The sequence below is a fragment of the Acomys minous genome (assembly GCF_964271855.1).
Source record: "Acomys minous genome assembly, chromosome: 11".
Taxonomy (NCBI): domain Eukaryota; kingdom Metazoa; phylum Chordata; class Mammalia; order Rodentia; family Muridae; genus Acomys; species Acomys minous.
In genome coordinates this window covers 105,672,879-105,693,657 of record NC_140492.1, presented here as the reverse complement: position 1 = coordinate 105,693,657, position 20,779 = coordinate 105,672,879, and the positions used below count along the sequence as shown (strand labels likewise).

The 20,779-nt window shown below is 40.8% G+C and overlaps 1 long non-coding RNA gene across 1 annotated transcript in view; it reads right to left on the bottom strand.

Moving 5' to 3' along the window:
* Positions 1-1,960: 1,960 nt before the first annotated feature.
* Positions 1,961-20,779, bottom strand: part of LOC311608980 — a 153,830-nt gene continuing 135,011 nt past the window's right edge. The window contains exon 4 of the long non-coding RNA XR_014783209.1: positions 1,961-2,098. This is a non-coding gene — a long non-coding RNA (uncharacterized lncRNA). The remainder of the gene's footprint in view (positions 2,099-20,779) is intronic.

The following is a 20,779-nucleotide window of genomic DNA, read 5'->3' as shown; positions in this document are numbered from 1 at the left end:
CGTACTCTTGAAGTTACTAGAACAGCAGTCCATCACCACCTCTCTTTGCTTCCTGGATGCCATGAAGGGGTCAGCTTTTTTCACCAGATACAGCCCCCAAATGCCCACAGACTGAAATGAAAACTAAAATGAGCCCTTCCTCAGAGCTAGAGAGATGACTCAGTGGTTAAGAGCACTTGCTGCTCTTGTAGAAGACACAACACCCACATCAGGCAGCTCAAAAACACCTCTCACTCCAGTTCTGGGAGATGTGATGACCTCTTCTGGCCTACACGGGCACTGCACTCACATGCACACATGTACACATGATTTAAAATAATTAAAAATTAAAGCAAAATAAACCCTCACTGTAAATTGATTACCTCAGGTATTTTATCACACTGAAATAAAATTATCACACCAGCCAGGTATCCTTCATTTGCCAGGCACTGGCCACTTAGACTTGAGAGCGAGAACTAGGATTAGCCTATAAGAACAGTTCCCAGAAGCAATCACACACACACACACACACACACACACACACACACACACACACACAAACACCAAACAAACAAACAAAATTATCCCTTTCCCCCCCATGGACAAGAATAGACAACAAAACCAGGGCAAAGTTGCTACCTAAAAATATTTTATGATTTCTCATGTTGCTATGTAATTGGGATGGTCTCTCATTAAATATAGAATAGCATAATCTTACTGAATCCAGACAATTTCAGGAATATTATTCCCTCAAAAACTCAGCATGCGAACTTTATGTAAAGCAGTGGCTAGCTGGGATTTAATGGCTATCTTGGGGCTTGGTAAAACTGTGTGGTATTATTTGTATGGTTTTGTCCAGGAATAATTGTTTCATTCATATTGAACACTGGGAAGGCTGGAGGAATTAAATAATTTATACTGAATTAAGTTAAATAATCTAGCCAGCACACCTAATGAATCTTGAACTGCATCCTGATTGGTGGAGATGAGGCATGAGTCCCTGGAGAATAAGCTGCTGCCTCTACATAACCAACCAGGCGCACTACAGAGAAATTCGCAAGTTGGCCAATGTAGTTGCAGAAAGATGAACTGAATACACAAGACAGATATGGAATCCTCCAGAGCATGAGCTGACCAGCGCAGACTTGATGGTGAATACTAAACGATTATTAAGGAAACAATTTAAAGTTAACCCTCAAATTTATTAAATCAATGCAAGTTATGTTGCCTAAGAAATTAAGCGCGTTCTTCACTGTAGGGTTGCTAATGATAGTTAGAAAAAGCGTGCCTCTAAGGCAAGTGCAAGAATGTTAGTCGGCTTTTCTAAAAACGCTGACCATCTATAAAAGATAAAAGACACCATCATGAGGAAGAGCTGGAAGATGTCTGTGAAATCTGTACGCGAAGTCGCCATCTATTTATGGTGGCCATTTCAGTAGGTCACTCAAAGAAATCACATTTTTAAAAAAAGGAATGAAAAAGAATAGTGAGGCAATTAACACGTTCTCTATAAACAAGTCATTCATAGATCGCATGAGTTTCTGTGTAGTGTGAAAATAGAGATTTGACTGTTGACGTTGCTTTGAGGGATTGCAAGCCTTTCAGGGTTTTTTTTTTTCTTGAGGGTTGTTTCTTCCTAGGAAAATAGTCACAGCTAGATGTGAGGCTAGATAGTCCAAGTTTCCGTTCCTTAGCAACAGACCCCGCCCCCTGGAGAAAAGTGCTCACCTTCTCATGTCTTTCTTCATCTTGCTCTCGTGGAATTGAAATTATAAATAAAATATTTATTCATCCCCATGTCTATTACGTGGATATATAACCTTGAACAAGGCTTTGGGCTAGTAAAAATAATGGACATATTTTCTAATCCATGTTTTTTTTTTCTCAAATCATGATGCTGTAAATTTTAGCATCAAATCGTTCTTCCTAATAGTGTCATGGTCAGCACTTTAGGCTACCTTTAAGAAAATATGTTGCCTAGATTTTCTTTTCTTTGATAGGAAACTCCACCTACCTCTTTGCCATTTATCCACAGAATGACCACAATCATCCCTCCAAACGTCCAGCTCACGACACCCGCAGTTAAGTACATCTACGTCTGGTTCTGATACTCTGCTTCCTAATTTCAAAGAGAAGATACATTTATCAGAAGTTATATATGACAAATAGATATATTGCCACAGGGGAACAAAAACTGAGGATGCTTCTGAAAACTCCACTTAAGAAACCAGAAAAGCAGTTGACACTATTTACTCAGAAATACATTCTGATAATGTCAGTAATACTACAAACTCAAAGACTTGGCGGTACCTACAGATCCGGGAATTCTTATAATTAGCAGGGTCATGAGGACAGGGAAAATAAGCCCATCTCACATAAATGCAAAAAAAATGCAGCAATGATTTGAAAAGATATTTTTCTCCTTAGTTTTTCATTCGTGTATTCTGAAACATTTCTGAGGCTGCCATGCTTACATCTAAATGGAAGTGCCACTTCCCACGAGGTCTGGGTCTTAAGGCATGTTTTATCTAGCCACTTGATTCAAATGTTGACATGAAACCCATCATGACCCAATATCACCTCCTGTGTTTATTGGTTTGTTTTATGAGCTCTCAGTCCTTCCACATAAGCATATTGAAGGCATACGCTATATCTTTTGTTTTTAGCTCCACCCAAAATACCACTAATACATCCAGTACACACTAAAATATTTAATGAGTAGAAGTGAATGAACCTTCTGGAACCTCCATTAAAATACTAGGCATCTCTATTTATATACCAGGAGAAATTTCTGGACTTATGGGCAACAACAACAGGCAAAAGATTATCTGAGGTTTTTTGTTTTGTTTTGTTTTGTTTTGTTTGCTGGGGACTTGGGAGCCTTGAGACTATTGACAAGCTCTCTCAGAAGGATCATGGCAAGAATCACATTGTTGTTATTATTGATTTAAATTGATTATAATCCCTCTCAGAAGTTTGTAGGAAAAGGAAGAGAATAGATTTCATTCAATCACACTTCTCTTCACAGTGGCAAAAAAAATAGTCAAAGGGACCTACGTCTGTGGTGTGGCCTTGGATAATCAACATGTGTAAACACGGATAACCCTCTTCATACAAAAAGTCTCAAAAATGCTTGTGCTTAGCCAGAACATTGTCACTCCGTCCCCCAGAAAAGACAACTCAAAGTCTATCTCCATCACTGAATTCTGTTCTCAGGTCCCACACTCTTAGACAGTGGAATGTACCATCTACACCATCCATCCAGAAGAGGATTTCATGGGGACTGAATGGTGGGTTGTGTGTCTCTAAGATATGCAATATAAAAAGATGGTGGAGGACAATAATGACAATAAAACTCACATCTGGGGGAAATATATTATTGGAAACCAAAATAGGTTGTCACTAATTTATAGTAAGATTGAATCCTTCAAGGACTCTTTGCCTGGGCAATAAAGTCAGTACCTAGGTTACCTAATCTTAATGCCCCATATTTTCCAAGAGCCACTCTCTTGGCCTATGCCTCCAGTGGACACATTAATGATAGACATGAAAGAGATTGTTCATTTCAACATCTAGAAGCTTCTACCGCCCCTTCCCTGTCTTAGCTCTCCTCATCTTCTTCCTTCTCCTGCTCCTCCTCTTCTGCTCCCATTCTTTCTTTTTGTGGTCCTGTGTTTCAGATTCACAGCTGCAGACACTGACCACAGAAAAAGGTGGAAGAAGTTGAGTATACACTACATCTTTGGCCATTTGTGAGCATGTCTCCGTCAGTGCTGTTTGACACGACATGGGTGTTTGAAGAATGCTACCTGCAGGAATGTGGCCAAGTCAGGATCAGAGCATGAGGTAGTCAGTGAAGATCACTGTAGCTAAGTCCACTCATAAACCTGCATGACAAAGATACCCAAGGACCCTCCAATTTTGAAAACAAAATGTGCTTAGAGCCTCCTCAAGAATAAAGTTAAGTTTTCCGTGTTTTCACCATGTTCTCCTGAAGTCTCTAGAGGGAACCGTAGGAAGCCAGACAAAGTTGTGTTTAAAAAGTCATTAATATCTGCTGCTTTGGATGGGTAAGCAATGGGTCAGTGACCATTGGAGGTGGTGTGTACTCTAAATGCTAATCTTACTTGGGAAGCTTACTTTATGTAGGCTTTAGAAAAGAGAGAATCACTTTGACCTTTGGGAAAGAAGACAGGTTTTGTATATTTGTAATTAATGGAGTTTACAAATAGCTCAATCTGCTTCCCACCTGAGTCTAGGGCTTGGGGAGCTAAGTGATGAATGGCCAAGAGAAAAAAATTAGCCAAAGGTAACTGCAGAGCAGTTCAGAGCCCTATGCTTAAGTGTTAAAGGCTCTGTAAGGCACTTAATATGTGTGTGGCTTTCAATGGCACTCGGAAGAAGGATAGAGGACTACCAAGAAAAGACTTGATACCCTAGCACCATATTCAGGGGGAGGAGGTCCCCCACAGCCACAGTCATAGGGAAGGGAGATTGGGGTGAAAGTGGGAGGGAGGGAGGAATGGGATGATGCATGGGATGGGATAGAAAATGAGATGTAATAGGAATTATTTTTAATTTTCAATAAAAATGTGTTAAAAAAAATATGTGTGTGGCTTTAAGTTCTGTTTTTTAGTAGATTCAGGAAGGGGTCCTCAACAGTAGGCATGGCAATTACTTTTTATCATGGGAGCTCAAGGCATCCATGCCCTGGTGATGAAGTGCCTCCGCCACAGTTAAGATCTCAGAATTATTAAACTACCATGAGTCACAAAGATGATTTAGAGGCAAGCCCATGGAGAGTTGTCTAATTGGGGGCTTACAAAGGAAGGTGGTCCATGGACACACAAAACCAGCTGTTCTCCCTGTTTTAACTTGGTCCTCACTTTTCATGAAAGACACATACATAAAATTTAAAGACATGTTTCTATAAGACATTCATTAAAATCATTATTTCAATTTTGCATCCCTTGTCCACCAAATATGTTTATACATTTGTACTGATTTTTCTCATTCTATACAGTTCTCTCTGTCTCTCATTCTCCCCACTTAGGCATGAGTTGCTGCACTTCCCAACCCCAAGCTGGCTGTAAAGCTATCTCATAACTTTGGTTGAAACAATTTTAATAGTTACATTATTATACTTTAAATTTTCTAAGAGCCAGTAAGATGCTTCAGTGAGTAAAAGGCTCCTGCTGTCAAGTCCGGGCCTGAGTTTGAACCCTGGGAGTCACATGGTGGAAGGAGAGAACCAACTCCCACAAGTTGTCCTCAGACCTCCACATGTGTGCCACGGCATGGGTACGCATACCCATAGCACCAAAGTAAATAAGGGCTTTTATTAAAGATGTTTCAACTTGAAAAAAAACTTTTGTCTGAGCCTTGGTTTCTCTCTCTCCCTCCCTCCCGCCCCCTTTCTCTCTCTCTCTCTCTCCTTCTCTGAATAGCATTCTAAAATCAAAGGAATTAATATCTATACTTGTGTGTGAATATATATCTGCACCCTCTGTGGTTAGAAGACATTGTGTTTTCCATCCCTACTGGTCTTTCCACCTCCTCTTCCACAGTGCTCCCTGAGCTTTCTCAGGGAAGGATTTGATGGAGCTAATCTATTTGGTGCTGCTGTCTGTTTCACGGTCTCTCCCCTGCTTCACAGTGTCCAGCTGTGGGTCTCTGTATTCATTCCCATCTGCGGCAAAAGGAAATTTCTCTGCTGGTGGCTGAGCAAGACGCTGAGCTATGGGTATAGCATGATATTATTAGGAGTCATTTTATTGTTCTGTTCCTTTAGAAGAACAACAGGATTGCCCCTCCCCCTAGGTCTCTGGCCTATCTACTCTCACCACCAGGGCAACGTCTGGTATGGGTTTTTTTCTCATCAGTCAGATATGGTTTGTCTTGCATGTTTTGTGGCACTATTGCACCAGTGTATCTTGCAGGCAGGTCACCACTGTAGTTCAAAGGGATTGTAACCAGGTTGGTGTTCCCCTTTCTCCTCTGGTAGTGTGCAGGGTACCTTCCAGTACAGTGAACACTTGTCAGTAGCAGCGAAGGCTTTAGGTAGCCACCAGCTCAGAATCTCTGTTCAGTGACTGGTCTGGGTGTTGGCTTCAGCAACAGGGCTTTACCTTCAGGTTGTGGAGAGCAGCCAACAGACTTGCAATAGCCTGTGTTGTTAGCGGTATCCACGGGGGACCTTGGGCAACAACGCAATTAGATATAATCCATTCCAAGAACTGGAAGTTCCATTTGGTGAGGAGAGATGCCTACCTCGGGCTTGGTCTCTTTCATTATTTGGTGAGTCTATTGAGATTTTTTTTTTTAATTTTTAAAATTTATTTTTAAAAAGTTATTTATTATTATGTATACAGTGTCCGGCCTGCATATATACCCACAGGCCAGAAGAGGGCATCAGATCACATTGTAGATGGTTATGAGCCACTATGTGGTTGCTGGGGATTGAACTCAGGACGTCTGGAGGAGCAGACAGCTCTCTTAACCACTAAGTCAAATATGTATATATTTTAGGAAGCTTCTACTATATTAGGTTTCCGTACATCTTCCCAAATAGCCCTTAGTTTTAGCTGTCCCTCCTCATATTTTCTTACCTACCTATTCCTTCTCCCTCTCCACTGATTCTAACATTCTAGTCCCTTCTCCAAATCCACCGATATCTGTCTAGTCATTTCCCCTCCCTTGGAAGGTCTACCATCATCCCAGTCTCTCACTCTATACCTAATCTCTGTGGTTATAATGGAGTATAGTCTGCTTATTGAAGACTTAACAGCTAACATCCACATATAAGTGGATGCATACAATATTTGTGAGGTTTGGATCTGGGTTACCGCACTCAGGGTGATTATTTCTAGCTCTATCCATTTACCTACGAATTTTATTTTTTTACAGCTAAGTAGCGTTCCATTGTGTAAATGTACCAGATTTTTTTTTTGGTCCATTCTTCCACTGACATCTACGCTATTTCCAGTTTCTGGCTATTATGAATAGAACAGCAAAGAACATGGCTGAGCAAGTTTCTCTGTTATAAGATGTAAAGTCCTTGGGCATTTATGCCCAAGAGTGGGACAGCTGGATCTTGAGGTAGAGCTATTCCAAGCTTCTTGAGGAACCGCCACACTGATTTTCCTAGTGGCTATGCAAGTGTGCACTCCCACCAGCAATGGATGAGTGCCCCGGCCTCACCAGCATGAACTGTCATTTGTTTTATTGATCCTGGCCATTCTGGCTGGTGGAAGATGAAACTATCAATGTAATTTGGACTTGCATTTCCCTGATGACTAAGAGTGTTGAACATTTCTTTCTTTCTCAGCCATTTGTGTTTCTTTTTTGTTGTTTCTTTCTCTTTCTTTCTATCTTGCTTTCTTTCTTTTTAGAATTCTGTTTAGTGAACCCTGTCTTTTAATTGGGTCATTTGGATTATGCCCAGTTTGTTTTATATTTCTTAGTTCTTTGTATAACTTAGCTACTAACCATCTACTAGATGTGTGGTTGGTAAAAATATTTTGCTATTCTGTAGGCTGCCACTTTGCCTGAATGATGGTGTCCTTTGCTGTACAGAGCTTTCCGGTTCCATGAGCTCCCATTTATTATTCATTGTTCTTAGTGCCTGTGTTATTGGTGTTCTTAAAGTCTTCTCCTGTGCCGATGAAGTCAAGACTATTAATCCACTTTCTTTTCTACCGGATCCAGTGTATCTGGCCTTACATGAGCTCTTTGATCCAAGGTTTTGGAGTTGAGTTCTGTGAAAGGTGGTAAGTATGGATCTGTCTGCATTCTTCTATGTGTAGTCACCCAGTTTGACCAGTGCCATTTGCTGACGATGTTTTCTTTCTTCCAGTGTATATTTATGGTTTCTTTATATAAAAAATAATAATCAGGCATCCATAGGTATATGGACTTATGTCTGGGTCTTCAGTTCAATTTCATTAATCAATGTATCTGCTTTTATGCCAGTATGACGCTGTTTTTATTACTAGCTCTGTTGTACAATATGAGGTTGGGGATACCGTTATCTTCAGTGGCTCTTTTATAGCTAACGACTGTTTTTGCTATCGTGTGTGTGTGTGTGTGTGTGTGTGTGTGTGTGTGTGTGTTTATATGAATCTGAAAATTGTCCTTTCAAGTTCTGTGAATAATTATGTTGGAATTTTTATTGGGATTTCATTGATTCTGTAGATTTATTTTGGTAAGGTGACCATTTTTACTATGGTAATCCTACTGATCTATGAGCATGGGAGATCTCTCCATTGCTGATATCTTCTTTAATTTCTTTCTCAATGTCTTGAAGTTTTTATTGTATAAGTCTTTCACTTGCTTGGTAGAGTTACCCAAGATATTTCATATTTGAGGCTGTTGAGAGGCATTCCTTCCCTAGTTTCTTTTTCATTTCATTTGTAATTTATATATAGGAATACTACTAGTTTTGTGAATTAATTTTGTATTCTTATCTTTTCACCAAAGTGTTCATTAATGCAGGAGTTTTCTGGTGGAATTTTTAGGGCCATATATGTGTACAATCATATCATCTGCAAATAAAGGTATTTTTATTTCTCCCCTTCCTAATTTTGTCCCCTTGAGCTCCTTCAGTTGCTCTAACCAAGACTTCAAGTACTATATTGAATAGGTATGGAGAGAGTGGACAACCTCCTCTTGTTCTTGATTTTTGTGGAATTTGAGTTTCTCTTCCTTTAATTTTGTGCTGGCTTTGATCTTGCAGTAAACTGCCTTTATTATGTTGAGGTCTAGCCCTTGAATCCATAGTCTTTTCAGGATGTGTACCATGAAGGGGTATTGGATTTTGTCAAGGGCCTTTTCTGCAACTAATGTGGTTTTGTTTTTCAATCTGTTTATAGGGTGGATTACATTTGCTGCTTTACATATGTTGAACCATCCCTGCATCTCTGAGATGGAGACTACTTAATCGTGAAGGATGATCTTTCTTATATGTTCTTAGATTTGGTTTGCAAGTATTTAATGTAGATTTTTATAGCTATGTTCATAAGGGAACTTGGTCTGTAATTCTCCTTTTTTGTTGTTGTTGGGTCTTTATTTACTTTAGGTATCAAGGTAACTATGGCTTCATAAAAAGAATTGGGCAATGTTTCTTCTCTTTCTGTTTTTTAGAATAATTCAAGGAGTATTGGCATTAATTCTTCTTTGAAATCTGGTAAAATTCTGTGCTAAAATCATCTGGCCCTGAGCTTTGGGGGTGGGCACTTTCATGACTGTTTTTTAATGAGGGCCTATAGGTCTGTTTAAATTGCTGCTTAAACTGGTCTTGATTTAACTTTGGTAGATGGTATATATCAAGAAAATTTTCCATTTCTTTTGGATTTTTAAACTTGGTGGAATATAAGTTTTAAAGTATATCCTTATGATTCTCCAGATTTCCTCAGTGTCTGTGGTTATGTCCCCTCAGTGTCTGTGGTTATGTCCCCTCAGTGTCTGTAGTTATGTTCTCTCTTTTGTCTTTTAGTTTGTTGTCTTTTCTTTGCACTTTTTGATTTAGCTAAGGCTTTGTCAATATTACTGATTTTCTCAAAGAACCAATTCTTTGTTTCATTTATTCTTTGTATTTTATTTATTTCAGCCCTTAGTTTGATTAATTCTTGCTATCTACTCCTTTTAGGTATGATTTCTTCTTTTGTTTTAGAGCTTTCAGATGTGCCATTAATTACTAATATAAGATCCCTCCAGTTTTTGAAATAATTATATATATAGTGTTTGGCCCACATGAATATCTATGTGAGGGAAACGGACCCACTGAAACTTGAGTTACAGACAGTTGTGAGCTGCCAGTGGGTTCTGGGAATTGAACCCAGGTTCTCTGAAAAAGCAGCCAATGCATTTAACCACTGAGCCATCTCTCCAGCTCCCCCAAACACACCTCTTTTTGAGATTTATTTATTATGTATACAGTGTTTTGCCTCCATGTATTTTTACTAGCAGAAGATGACACCAGATCTCATAGATGGCTGTGAGTCACCATGTGATTGCTGGGAATTGAACTCAGGACCCTGAGAAGAACAGCCAGTGCTTTTAACTTCTGAACCATCTATCCATCCCCCCCTCCATTTTTTTTTAATGTAGTCAGTGCTATAAACTTGCCTCTTATTATGGGAGGACAAAAAAGAATGGGGATGGGCTAGAAATAAATGGTCCACAAGAAGAAGGAAAGCCAGTTCTACCACAAGGTTTGGTGGACTACCCAGGTAGTTGAGTCAGAGAAGGAGAACAGGTGCCTGCAAGTGATCTGCTACAGGGTATGAGACTGGGGAGTTGGAATTAGTGGACAGGAGGGAGAGTGAGGATCACCTACTTGATTCCCAAGCCAGAGGAGGGAAAGATGAGTCCACCAAGAGGAGAACTGGTTCCCAGGCTGGCATGGCCAGCAGGTTCCAGTCTCAGCGCCTCCAGGTGTTGGCAGCTCAAAAGTGGCTCTCTATCTTGACAACTTTTACTTATTCTCTTACTCTCAGTGCTGTTCTTGTTTGTTTACTTGTTTGCTTGTTTTTTTATTTTTGTCTTTATGTATTTATTCTTTAAGTTAAAATATAATTATATCATCCTCTATCCTTTATACTCTTCCATGAATCGCTTACCTAATTCTCTCAAGTTCATGGCAGCTCTCTCTCTCTCTCTCTCTCTCTCTCTCTCTCTCTCTCTCTCTCTCTCTCTCTCTCTCTCTCTCTCTCTCTCTGTGTGTGTGTGTGTGTGTGTGTGTGTGTGTGTGTATCTAATATAGCCCTGATCAGCCCACGTAATGTTACTTATATGTATATAATTTCAGTGTGGTCTGTCCTCAGTGCTCAAAGTCAGTAAGAATGTGCTTTATTGTGAATCTTGTGTTGAGCATTGGATGTTTCTTTCTGATCTGGGAAAGTTTGGGGGGTTTTTTTCTGTTTTTTTGTTGTTGTTGTTTTGGTTTGGTTTTTTTTTTGTTTTGTTTTGTTTTGTTTTGTTTTTTAGTTATTTCTCTTCACCTTTATCTTACTTTCTATCTAGAATTTTGTTGCTGGTGTTTGGCTAGCTAGCATGATCTCTTGTTCTCTTATAATTTATCTTCTGCCTTCCTCATATTTTCCCAAAGTATCTCTAGGAGACTTTATTTTAATTTCTTGGCCTCTTATTTATTTTTATTTCTTCTAGAGTTTGTTGTTGCTGTTTTCATTTCAGAAATTCCCTTTAATTCTTTTATGCTTTCTTTTTTGGCTCATGATATTCTTGTTTCATACATACAATATTTTCTCTTATCTCTCTGAGGAGATTCCATATTTCTTCAGATTTTTGAATTATATATGATCTCTCTTTCCTAAAACTGTCTTTTCTCTAGTGGTTTTCATCTATGTATTTCTCATTATAGATAATCCTTAACATTTTTGCTTCTTGTCTGATTTTTTTTCTTATGAGTGTAAAATAAAATTAACTGCTTGGAGTCCTACAGTGTGTAAGCTTTCCTGTTCATTTTTTAACGAATATTGAGTATCAGTCTCCTTTTGTTCCTAGATTGGCTGATTCTTCAGAGAACATTCCAGAGCTTGGCCAGTTTGTGATCTCGTGTGTATATAAAAGTCTCTAACACAGTGCTGGCACACTCACACAGGAAATGTTGGGTGCAAATTTTTCCCATTCTTTGTAACTGGATTGGCTCCATTGGACGATGATACACAAGAAGCCAGGTGTTTCTCCAGACCTCCAGGTTCTTACAGACTGAGATTTCCTTTCGTGGTGCAGACATATTGGAAGAATTACTTTTATCTCTTAAATTGAGTCCTGTAGCATTGAAAACAGAATCCAAAGTGTCCTAGACTTTGAACATCTAAAGAATGTGGCTTTTGCTTTTAAAACATGGCCTGCACCTTATGTCACCCTCTCTACTTGTTCTCCCTTAGACCTTGATTTAGGAGGTCTTCTTGCATTTATCTCTTTCATCTCTTCGATTTGTGATTGCCATTTGAAAAACTCTCTGGACTCCTTTGAGGAAAATACCATAAAGCTGTAACAAGTAAATCACAGGCCCCAATGACAGAGTCTAGGTAACCTAAACTGTCAACTGCGTTAACAAATGCATTCAGCTATTGCATATTCAGAAGATGCCAGCATCTCAGAACATTTGTAGCAAATCTTCCAGAGCAAATATCAAAGTTGAGCAAAGGAATTATTGGCGGGTATGCAAGTAAACCTTTCAGAGCTCCACAATAGGCTGGGTTCAGAAGCCTTGAGGGAAATGGTCCAGCAAGATGACACCTAACATAAGACTCCATTTAAACTGAAAAGTATTTATTATTCTAAATATTCTTAATTTTGAGTGAAATCTAATAATTTATTAATCAAGATCGCTATTATTTTTCAAAAAGCCTTAACTATCTGTCACTGAAAAGTCAACTCGAGCTTAAAATTATATACCTGAGTACAAAGTTTGGATACATTTAATGGTTGTGCTTAAAAGTTATAATTATGTTGTCCTACCTGCCTTAATTAGCTAGCTAATGACCTTAGCAACCCAATTTAGCTGCCTGACATCCCCAATTTCTATCTCTGCTAGTTCTACTGTGATTTTCCTGCATGTGATCTCTCTGTTAAAATAAGATAATTCTATACAGTACATCCATTCATTCAGTCACTAGGCATCCACTCAATGAACATGTATTGAGTTATCCTATGCAATACACACTGGAAGAGACCCTGGTGCTACAGTTGTGAGCAAAAGGGCACCTACCTGCTCTTTGGTAGACCTTCAGGCTTAGAGAAAAACAGGCATCTATCATTTAGCAAAGTAAACATAGTATACACTGTTTCTGAGGTTGTATTGTAAGGGAATCTGAGTTAGGTAGAGGGGAGAGCATGAGGGCAGAATGTGAGGTATCATCTGAAAGGGATATAAGAGCTCACTAGGATGGAGGAAAGGAATAAATGAAATATTGGTTCGAAGCTAAAGACCACACCATGCCAGAGGTCAAGCGCAAAAGCTCTGGAACTCAAGGTGTAGCTCAAACACAGTGCCCGAGAAAGTGCTGTGAGGCAGGCCAGTAAGTGGTCACTCACACAATAAATGAGCCAAGGGGAAACTTGCAATCCTAACCTTGGAGATAATGGGAAGTTCCCCAAGTGTCTCTGTGGGGTAGACATAACTCTAAAGCACACGTTCTGAAAGGATGTCTCTGTTTCCAGAGAGCAGACTGAAGAACAAATGCCAGGAGGTGACCTACTGAGCTATTGCTCTATAGCTACACATGGGGTGTAGATAAGAAAGGCTTAAGTGATGATGGAAACTGGGGCTACTAAAAACCCAGTGGGCAACAAGAAGGGAAGGCCTAGAATATGGTTACTCAAGTCATTCATATTTGGACTATCACTTTGATACAGGAGTCTATCCTTTTTGGTACACAGAGAAATTAGGAAAACATAGTATGATGGGTGGACAAGAGACTGGAAGTCTGTGGGCCCAGGGAATACCCATGTAGAAATTTCTGGTGCTCTCTGGTTATAATGCATAGCTCTAGGGCTATCTCAGAACTATCGAATTGGAGACCTAAGAAATAGAGCCCAGGGGGTCTGTATTCTGAAACAGCTGCTCCCGAGGGATTTCTGGGGCAATCTCCTTTTGAGATCCTTTGCAGTGGCAGAGACAGGTTCTACAGAGCACCAACATTTCCCCTCCAAAGAGAAAAAGCCCACAAAGAAGACCACAATATGCTTCATTCTCCTTACCAAATTTTCTTTTTAGAAGTAAAATTCAGACATGTCTTTAGAGCTGATTAACTGTCGAGATTAATCTCGGCAATTCCCATACAATTAAAATTCTAGGTCCCCAAGGTCTACATAAAAAGCGGCTCCAACTCAGCTAACTTGTGCAGGTCCCCTCAGCTCAAAACCTTGTCCTTTGTCTCACATGAGCCCTGCCCTCCCTCTCCCTCCTGGGCACTGACCTTTTGACTCATCCTTTTTCCTAGAAAGACAGCATTTCCAGTGAGCAAAATGTCACATTACCTTTGCTGAACAGGACATTTCAAATAAAATATTAGCAATAACAATTACCTCTAAGCCACTTAATCCTTCTGAAGCTACTTTAAACCACCAAAGGATTTAAGGCAATTCCCTGAAAATATCTCAGGCTTAATAGATTATGGCGCTGGGCAATGAAATAGTGGCTCCCGTTGCCTTAACTCGCATTATGTGGCATTTTCTCCTATAAAAGAAAATCATGACACAAACTGGTTCAAATATTATTTAATGTAAGAAATCAGGTCACATAAATACATATACTGTCTTGCAGGGCACATCATATTGTAAGGCTAGCTCCATGGCCGGTGTATTATTGGCAAGTGAAGCCACTGGAAAGCAAAAATAACCATTCTAATATTTATTTCCCCAAGCAGGTTAGCAGTTTGCTGTGGCTCACACACATAAGAGATCTCTGAAAGAATGCTTTCTTTACTGGTGCTACTACAGGGACAGGGGTTAGACTATGGCGTCACTGAAAACTGCCCTTCTGACAGGGATGAGGGGGTGTTCTATGACAGGTGTAGACAGACTGTGTGTTTATTTTGTTTGCTCCTGTACCCCATGCCCGATCTGTCCAGAAGCTATGCTTGAAGCCGAGAATTAAAAGCCATGAAGAAAAAAGTCATAGAAAAGGACACAGATGAGTGAACATAAAAATAAAATGATTACGACCAGGTATGGTAGCAAACCTCTACTCTTAGCCCTTAGGAGACTGAGGCAGAAAGATCAGGAATCTGGGGGCAATCCGGGCTACATAGTGATATCCTATCTCAAAAACTAATTAATGAACTATTTATAAGAATAAAACTCAGGGCCTGGAGAGATGGCTCAGAGGTTAAGAGCACTGACTATTCTTCTAGAAGTCCTGAGTTCAATTCCCAGCAACCACATGGTGGTTCACAACCATCTACAATGAGATCTGATGCCCTCTTCTGTAGTGCAGGCAGAGCACTGTATACATAATAAATAAATCCAAAAAAAGAAAAAAGTATGAAATAATTTGTCCATGGATAGTATGTGCTCAGGACCCAACCTTAAGTGCTATCAATATTTTTAGGATACTTGAAGCTTTGCAGGTGGCCAAATTTGCCTCTGGTTTCTGAAGTTGCTGCCCCATGACCACATTTCCCTTGGGGTGGCCAGGATGGGCCGGAGGGAGTGACGCTTAGCGGGATGCAGTGCAGGGTCTCGGTTGGCACTCAGCAGAGAGTGTGCAGGTAAAGAACACACCCGGGGACAGCTTCAGGGAATTGGTTGGGTTTATTGGGGAAGAAGGTGTTTACACCTCGGGGGAGATGGCCAAGGTCTCTGGGGCAAGATTTGTGTGGCCTTGTACCATTGGCCGGGGCAAGGATGTTGGAGGATCCTTCATCTGCATACTCAGGAGCTGTAGGATCCAGGGGAGAAAATCTTATAAGGTCAAACAAAGAATGAAGCCTGATCATTGTCAGAGTAATAAATTCTTGATGGTGGAGGAGCTAGTTTTGTGGTACCAGGTTCTGTAGCGGGGAGCCAACTCTTGCCAACCTCTTGTTTTGAGGTATCTGGGGTTGAAGCTTCCTTGACCTTTCCTCTGTAACCCTGGGCCACTATGTGCCCACGTAAAGTGTCCTTTTAGCAACCCATTCCATCCTCATCAGTAGTACATGTGCACATCCTTCCGTTCCCTGTCTCAGTGTATTCCTTCATGCCTGGACCCCAGCGCATCCCCGAAAGACCAACCAACAGCACAGCCTGAGCTGTAACTAAGCAATGGGCTGTGTCACTTTGTGTTCAGAGCAGCCTAAGAAGATTATCTAGAGATAATTACAATGCTACAAATGAAGACTAAACCCAATTCTATCTTAAAGATGAGTAAACCCATCTTGATGAAATGGCGTCCTAGTTAGTCGTGGTAAGGCCGGTGGCCTTGCCTAGATCTCTTAGCACAGCCTTTCACAATGCTGCTTATTGTCCTGGGAGGGAACGGGGGGGGGGGGGGCAGGGAGAAAATCTTCTTGGTCCACTGAATCAGGCACAAGACAAGGAACATGTTTGGTATCTCAGTCATTCAAAGCAGGGGCTAAAAGTTTCACAGACCCAGACCTACACTCTCTGCAGAGGCAATTCTATTGTCGGTGGCTCTTGGAGCAAAACGTCAAAATGATTTTTCTCTTGCTCTAGCTCTCCGAGGAGAAACTGGACGCAGCCCATGCAATGTGTGTTCTTGTTACTTGCTGTGCAGTAAGACGGGGTGGTTGGATGGCATGTAAAAATGCTGCTGCGACTCCTGAAATAGCTCAGTGGCTGAGAGCAGAAGGTGACACAGGTTATGACTAAACCAAGGAGACAAGCAGGGGCTCCAGAAAGCACACAGACCACAGTGGAGAAGCAATATGTCTCCTCTCCAATCACACAGTTGGGGCTGAGGGTAAAGAACAAGGGTAGAATGCTTACCTAGCCTATCTGAGGCCTGGGTTCAATCCTCAATACTGGGGGAGGGGAAGTATTGCTGGTAATCAACTGATCAGGAGGAAAGTTGGAGGGTCAATATCAGTAAAAAAATAAAAATAAAAATTTATAGCGTGCCCAATATCTAATTTACTGGGATTTTTTCCCCTAAAGAAATAGGCTAAATGAAAGGAGGCAGTACAACATCTGTAGCTTTCTATTTAAAATCAGTAAGAGAGGCTATAAAGAGTTAAATCACTTCACAATAAGGCAAAGAATATTTGCTGTCTTTTAATGGTTTCCTAAGGAAATTAAATAATATAACAGAAGCTGGAGAAATGTCTCATTTCACTAATACGAAAGAAGATATATGCTAATGTCATGTACCTAGACAATAGGCGTTGAACAATAATGAAGAATCTGCTTTATTGTGCTAAGAATAATCCAGGCAATGTAAATGAAACTACACACAGAATTGGAGTTCTTAACACAGAAACTACTGTTTGTTGGGAGAGTTGCTTAATGTTTGTTGGGGTTTTTTGTTTGTTTGTTGTTTGGCTGATTGGTTGGGTGCTCTGTTTTGTGTTGCTTTTTCACCATGACAGTCTCACTATCTTGTCCAAACTCCTAATGCCCTGGCTTCTACTTCTTAAATGCTAAGATTACAGATGTGAGACACCATACTTGGCAAAAACAGGAGCAGAGGGCAAGAGCAATGAGACCACCTAACACTTCCTCCTCAATACTTTCCCTCCTAAGTTTTATCCTTCATTCACTGTCTGCATTCCTTGACATTATATAAAGGGCATAATCATAGATGTGATAAGAGTAATCAAACAACAACATCTTTAAAACTTAACTGGAAAACAAAACCTGAAATTAAAGCAAAGAGGATATCAGGAGACTGTTGGGAGCAGATTGTGTCATGGCACTGCTAATGTGCGTTGGGCATCAGAGCCCTTCAATGTACTCCTGGACACGGCCTCAGCCACAGGAGGCGGAGCAACCCTTCACCTGCCACAGCCATTTGCCACTTAGATTCCACATCTATATTTCCTAGTCACGAGGATGAGTAAGACAAATGGATTCCTTTTCCACAACCTGCAGTACCTTTTTGGGTTGCTGAAAATTTACTTCCCAACAGTGATGGTTTGCATTACCCAGCTGCTGGGGAAGTCAGCTCACTAAGATCCGTTAATGAGGCTGGGCTCCCTCTCTCACATGAAACCACACAGCCCGAGACACTGCCAGAAGACCAATGAAAGCCTGGGACACTGCTAGAAGACCAATGAAAGCCTTCCATATATGTAGGACAGTTCAGGAAAGCAGGAAGGAAAATAATCCTCTTTGTCCTGTTCCCATCAGCTGGAACAATTGGCTTAACCTCTCTAACCAACATTTTCCTCTTCAGTAAAACTGAACTTTAATCTCCATACAACAGGGAGTTAGGAGGAAAAGCAGGGGGGAGAACCAGTCTACACAGGCTGTGTTCTGAGGTCAACGATAGAAGTTGCCAGAAAGGATAATCCTGTGGCCTCAACAACTGCTATGCCGTTCTCTGCAAGCTGGATTCTCCCCCTGGTGCCCCACTAGCTTTTGACCAGGATAAAGTTACCCACTGTGGTATCTCACCACCTCAACAAGCAATTCAGAGAGTTAACTGCCTGGTGCAGTCTTCTGCCCAGTGGCTTGTGACTCAAAGATGTAGGGATGGGAACAATTTTGCTACATGTTAGACTAGGTGGGAGGAAAGAAAAAAAGAAAAAAAAGGCAAGTGGGCCCTGAAGGGGCGATGACGGCCTGTAGTGTGTGAAGGCTCCTGGACAGTGTGTAGGGAAGAAAACTGGGGCCCTCCTACTGACGGGGTGCCTCTGCCCAACAGGAAGCCTCGAAGTGAGTACAGAAGCAGAGTGAGGGCAAAAAAGGAAACTAACTCTGAGTGCCTTTTCTAGGCCACTCATTCAACAGTAATGTTACAGGCGAGGATCTGAGTTCTGGGGGTTGGGGTGGGGGTGGGGGGCGGGTAATGACAGTGACGCTTCCAGATTCTACTATCCCAGACCAAATATCACACTGGGGAAAAACAGTAACAGAAATAAAAATGAGTTATTAAGAAAGGAAACACCAAAGCGTTAGAACTGCCCTCATTTCGGAGCCACGTGCTCCCCCATCCCTTACCGCAGCTTCGATCCTCCTCATCACTAAAGGCTAAAGAGGCAGGCTTCCTCGTCACCACTGTTGCGTATTTTCCCTGTGCGCATGCTCCATACTCCCCTCCTGCCCCGCCCCCCGTAAAACCCACACCATGTCCTTCTCTTTCCCTTTCCCTCTCCGTCTCCCGCTCCCTTTTTCCATCCCTGCTCAGATCCAGTCTTTTGCATCTCATACCCCGCCCCAATAAATCTATTGTGTGGTGTGATTTGTATGTGTGTGTGTGTGTAGCATTCCTTGACCCCTATAGCCAAAGTACTCTTTCACTGCAAATCCTAACACAGAGAACGTAGGTGGGGCACATGCTCAGACACTCAGGGCCCAGGGTCCCGTGACCCTTGTAAGTCACTTACAGAGCTTCTGTCTCTCCCACAGTTGTATATGGCAGCTCGTTCTTGCCCAAGCTCTGCTTGTTCCATGTAGGAACATGAGATGGGGCCCATGTTCCGCCCTAAACTCCTGGCCACACAGTAGCTTTCTTTTCTCTCCATACACATAAGACCCAGTGAGTACCATCCACATGTGAGTTTTCCATCTGACCTTTGGAAAACATCTCTTCATTATTTGTATCTCACATAGTCTTACTTTTCTTCTAACATATGCTATATAAAACATGAAATAGGTTCCATTTGGGAACTAGGCCTCTGTGAATTATCTGTGGGCCCATTAACTCCTTGAATGCCGTGACCAAATATTAATAGAATAAACAACAATCAGACTCTGTGATTGTCTACACAATTATTACCTAGGTAGACTATGCATCAATTTTTAATAATTAGATATCTCTGGGCTGCTGATAACAAACAACCATCCTTGCCTCACCCCAGCCCACTTCCCACCCCATTTCTCCACAGCTTCCTATGCTGGCTGCTTCTATGTCCCCCAGAATACATCTGTACACTGTACCAATCTTGTGAAGAGAAGCTGTTTTTGTTTCTTGGTTTCTTGTTTCAGTAGGTGAAGCTTAGTCTCTCATCCTCCCAATAACAGTTATCCTCCAATTTAGAATAAATTGAGTGCCACTGATAAAACAATTTTTCCCATGTAGACACTACTTACAACAGAGCATGGTACCCTGTGGCTACATTTACTTCCGTGACAAGCTTTCTGTTTTTCCTAAACATTCAAATTATCTTAAAGTATTTGTTCATTTATACTGCCTGGTGCCTATATATCCTCATTACAGAATCCTAATCCTGGAGTATGCCAAGTCCCCGCGTCATTTTGCGTTAGTTACTCTCTGGAAAGTGCTGTGTGATAGGATTCTCTGTGATGATGGAAATGTTTGCATTTGTCATGGGTAGGGAGGTGGCCCTTAGTCACGTATGGCTATTAAGCCCTTCAAGTGTAACAACTATAACTGAAGCATTAGACTTTTTAAATTTTTATTTTAGAGGGAGAGTTTAATACATTTACATTTAATCTAATGATTAAAGTGATTGGATAAAAGTCTTCACATATATGAATATATGAGTATATGAATATATATATTTGTAACATTTCTATTTTGCTCCTCTATCCATTTCTGGCTACTCTGGGAAGAACTGATTCTTTTCTGTCTATTTCCACATACTTTGGGGTAAATTGATTCGTCTGTATTCATTTTATCTCTTGTATTGACTTATATTACCTCTCTCTTCCTGATTGTGCTTTTTTTAGTGCTTGATCTAAAAATTATAATATACATCTTTAAGTCATCACAGTTTCCCTCCAAATGTCACTGTCATGCTCATATTTCTTCCTGTGTGCTGTTGCCTCATAGTTTACTGTAAGCATTTTGCTTACTATTACTTTAGACAGTTCCCATCATTTTTCAAGTAGTTTAAAATTTTAATACAAATGCACACATGTACAAAAGTACTAAAAGGTAAAATTGCTTATAAATATCCTTAAGTAGTTCCTTTTACTGTTTTTAATTCATTCCTAGAAGTCTAGGGCGCTATCTCTGAAACCATTTAGTTTGCTCAGACTAAGCGCCTCTACCTGTCTTTCTGTCTCCCTCCCCCTTCTACCCCCTCCTCCCAGGATCATTTAACTGCAGTCTTCGCATTAACTGAGGGACAGTTAGCTGTGGGGACTAATTCCTCTCTATATACCCTAACTGCCTGTTCAAAGTACCAGATCCCGTTTCACCAGC